We start from the raw sequence: 5,081 nt of genomic DNA on the forward strand, positions 1-5,081 counted from the left end.
AATGTCAAACGAATCGACCACTATGATAAGAAAACTGTCCACTTTTATTTAAAAAGCTTTTGAAATCCGTACACCGATTTACTTTTCTTAAAAATATTTTCATTCACACTTTTCTCCTATAACGTCATTTTTACAAATATATATTTATAATCTATTTTGTTTAATCATTCAATACTTAAAAATATACATTTTATATGTAAGTGTAATGCACATGTGTATTTGATTATAAGTTCAGGTTATATTATGTAATATTAAGTTTCTTCTAGTAAAACATACATATTTATATGTGATTGTAACGTATTTAATCACAAGTTCAGGTTCTATTGTGAATTATTAAGTTTCTTCCGGTTAGAACATAATGCAATTTATCTTATTGTTTTGGTTTTTTTTTTGTTTGTTTTTGTTTTTTTTAATTTTATTTCTTAGTGTTTAAAGGCTATATGCATGCAACATAATTAATTCTATTAAGGAATTGTTACATAAAATGTGTACCTTAAACTAAAATATAACATGTCTTTTAGAGATTGTATGTCACCATTGACCTATATGTATTATAAAATGATTGATTATATACCATGACACTCATAGGTTTGTAACCTTTTGTGAATAAAGATTATTATTATTATTTGATAATATGTTAAACTAGTTTAATATAAGTAAGATTCATCGTGTTTTGCAGCGGATATTCATACTAATACCAGGGCCCTGTCCAAATGCATAATAGGTGAATATAAAATCCACGCAAACTGAATTATAAATTCTATAACAAAATATAGAAAAACAATGAAATAAGCTGAAATGAGTTATTTACAATTGTTCGTCAAAGACGACATAGTGTAATAATGAAATCATACACTAAGATACTACAGTTACTATATTAAACGTACACATTGCGTGCAGAATTGATGCTATATTGTAAGTGGTTCAAGGGATGTTAAAATGATGTGTCAATTACAAATAACAAGAAGTATGCGACCCTGTTCAAGCTTACAATTGTCTTTTTATAACTGTCAGATGTCAACTATTTGGTGTTCATCGTCGCTGTCCTAATCTCCTGTACAAAGCCGAAACATCGCCTCTTCAGTTATTTGATTGTCGGAAAAATCTCAAAATCAAAAGGCATGGACGTAGTTAAAGTGAATGGAATTAGTATAGAGATTAAAAAATGTTATAAACGTCTTCGTTCGATCTCGATGCAATAATACAATAAAAGTACATATTCATCAACCTGAAAGTATTCTCTCTTCCGCGCAACAAATACCTGTATTTACTAAACCAATTAAACTTAAAATGACTATTGTATCACTATTACATTTATTTATTAGAAAGACGCTGATACAGATAAAGGAAATTAAAATAGTATTTAGAATACTCTTCTATTCAATTTGGTCAGAATTTAATTGAGTTGGAACAACAGATTGGGAGCTCTGTATTATCGTGGTATTACATTGTTAACTGGCGATTGGAATGCACGTACAGGCAATGGAGACCGCAAGGATTATATTGTTTGTGATCGTACCGTTAGTTTTACAGACTATGAAGATTATTACCCCGACATGCCTATAGAACGTGTGTCCATGGACTGTCTACATAATAACTCGGGTATTAAATTATTAGATGTATGCAAGGCTAGTTCTTTACGTATTGCAAATGGTAGGCTTGGTCGTGACTATAATAATGGAAACTATACTTATATATGCTCATCGGGATCTAGTGTCATTGACTATCTATTGTTGAAAGAGCAATATTTCAGTTTAGTTAGCGATTTCTCTGTACAGAGTTTTAATGAATGGTCTGATCATGCTCCTATATCATTTTCCATTAAATGCCACGTATTGCACGAGGATAATGATATCTATTATGAAAGCATTAGTGTACGATGGAATGACGAGTTACGGAACGAATTCCGTAGAGGTCTTATATCACAACTACCACGTTTAAATACTATTACCGAAAATGTTGATTTTAACGATAGATTACAGTTAAATTCATGTATAGAATCCTTTGTAAATGTTGTGGGAAGCGTGGCAGATCCATTATTTTGTAAACGTAGAATAACATATATTACGCCACGTGCCGATGGTAAACTATGTAAAAAGGCAGAATGGTTTGATGAAGATTGCAAACGTTCAAAAGAGGTATATTTAAATTCTGTATATAAATATAATATGTGTAAAAATGATGTAAATAGAATAGAATTTTGTAATAATAAACTAATTTATAAAAATGTTGTTAAAAAAAAGAAACGTAGTTATGAGTTAAAAAAATTAAGAAAAATTGAACGACTTCGTCACTGTAAACCTAAGGATTTTTTGGAAATTGTTTACTAAAAAGGCGATACATAAGAATAGTGTTTCCATAGAAGATTTTTATGAGCATTTTCTACCCCTAAGTAATGATTTGCCAAATGTTTTGCATGCCGAAAGTGAATTATTTTGTGAAAATTTAGATTTTTTTTTAGTAATGATGTACTGTACGAGGAGCTAGATGAACCTATAACAGTTTGATGAGATAATTGTGTTATTCGTCATTTAAAGAGAAAATAAGGCTTTTGCAGGTGACCAGTTTATTGAATGAGTATTTTATAAATTCGTCCGATATTTTATCATCGCATTTAGTTGATATTTTTAATGGTATTCTGAACTCTGGCTTTTTTCCAGATTCATGGATGGAAAGTATTATTGTACCTCTGTTTAAGAAAAATGACCCTGCACTTGCTAGTAATTATAGAGGAATCAGTCTCGTTAGTTGTTTTTCAAAGATATTTACAGGTGTTCTGAATAACAGATTGACAAAATGGTCTGAAGAAAACGATAAAATTAGTGATGCACAATTTGGTTTCAGGAAGGGTCGCTCCACAGTGGATGCTATTTTTGTTTTAAATGCTGTTGTTAATAAAATTTTAAATGAAAATGGACGTTTAGCATGCGCCTTTATAGATTTTCAAAAGGCTTTTGATAGTGTTTATCGTAATGGTTTATGGTTTAAACTATATAATATTGGTGTACGTGGAAAAACTTTAAGAATCATCCATGATATGTACTCTAAAGTAAAAGCACGAATATGGGGCTGTAAATCATATTCAGATTTCCTGGAATGTTCAATTGGTCTTAAACAAGGGGAGGTAATGTCCCCGATATTGTTTTCTATGTTTTTAGAAGATTTAGAAATGTATTTTATTAAATGATATTAATTCTGGTTTAACATTAGATGATATTACATTTATTCTCATGTTATTTGCTGATGATATTGTTATTTTAAGTAAATCCCCTGAAGACTTACAAAAATAGTTTAAATACATTACATAATTACTGTACTTTATGGGGCCTTAAAGTAAATGAAGGTAAAAGTAAGATTATGGTTTTTAGGAAGAGGGGTCCGATTAGAAATAATGAGTATTGGACATATAATAATATTCCCTTAGAAATAGTCGACACTTTTTAATTATTTAGGTACTGTTTTCAACTATACAGGTAGTTTTACTTTAAATCAAGAGTATTTTAGTAGGGAAAGCCCTAAAGGCGTTAAATGTTTTATTGTTCAATTTAAAACCAGACACCAGTTAAATTTAGTACTTCTTTGCAATTATTTGATGCCTTTGTTGTATCTATTTTAAATTATGCCTGTGAAATATGGGGATTTAGTAAAAGTAAGGAAATCGAACGAGTACATCTAAAATTTTGTAAGTCCATGTTGTGTGTTAAGCAGTCAACTAGCAGCATGGCTATTTATGGTGAGCTGAAAAGGTACCCTTTATATGTAAACAGATATGTACGTATTATCAAATTTTGGTCAAATATTGTTAACAGTAATAATGTTATAGTTAGATACTTATATACATCAATGTTGAATGATATTAATAGAGGAAAAAATAACTGGTTGTCTAACGTGAAATCTTTGTTAGATAATGCAGGTTTGTCATATATATGGTATAATCCAAGTATTTATAACCTTAAAAATGTACATTTATTATTTAAGCAAACTCTTATTGATCAATTCATCCAGTCATGGTATCATAATGTAACAACTAGCCCGAGCCTTTGACTTTTTGTCATTTGTACTGTGCTTATGCAAAAATCACACCAATAGCAATAGAAACTACGGTATGGTAAACACGTGATATATTTCATTTTGTTTGTATTTGTAGTGCTTATAATGATATACGTAAACAGTACTTAAAGAAATATTATTATAATAGACCTAGTGTCCATAAATTCGTTGAACTAATGCAGAATACCAACAACAACATGCAACTTAAATTATGTAAATATATATATGAAGCGTTTGAAAAACGTCAGGGTATTGTTAATATGATATCTGAATAAGCTTATTACTGTATATACCAAAAATATACTTATTGTCCGTGTTATAATTCAATAATTTCATGAAACATTTGACTGATTTTGACTGTTATTTAGCTGTAAGTCATAAATATACAAAATCTCCATTAGTTCAACCTCCTTGTTTTCTCGCTTCCATTTTCTTTCTTGATTTGATTATTTGTATCATATGTTCCGCTAAAAATATAATTGTCTATAAATTTGTGTCATGTTGACAAGTTATATTGTATCATTGTATATATGTATTGTGTAGCAAGAAACGTCATGTTTACGTTACCAAATAAAATATTTTGAATCTTGAATCTTGAATCTTGTATTATCGAAAGTTTCTGTAACGCTTCAGCAATTTAATTAGTTTAAACATAGGTTATTCAAATCAAGTATACACATTTACAATTCACACTTTAGCACCTGATGTTATAAACGTCCCGTGTAAAGAAGAGAATAAAGAGAATAGCATAACAGTTATTTTCTAGATGATAAGATGATAATAGGTATCAATTAACCCACTGGTGTTAACAAATAATTTTATGTTTACAAACATCAAATATTTTTATTCTAGTGGACTTTATTTCATACAAAATATAGAAAATTGACAACGTTTTTGGTGCGTTAATGTAATGACAAAAAACCACACATTTTTGTTTTTCTTGTTTGTCCCATTCCAATATTGTTGTTAATAATTTAATATTATTAAATATCATGCACCCGCTGTATAATGTTTAGATAATGCGTGCAATG

This window comes from Ruditapes philippinarum, unplaced genomic scaffold (genome assembly GCF_026571515.1).
Source record: "Ruditapes philippinarum isolate M1 unplaced genomic scaffold, ASM2657151v2 ctg59_1_1_1_1, whole genome shotgun sequence".
In the NCBI taxonomy this organism is placed as follows: Eukaryota; Metazoa; Mollusca; class Bivalvia; order Venerida; family Veneridae; genus Ruditapes; species Ruditapes philippinarum.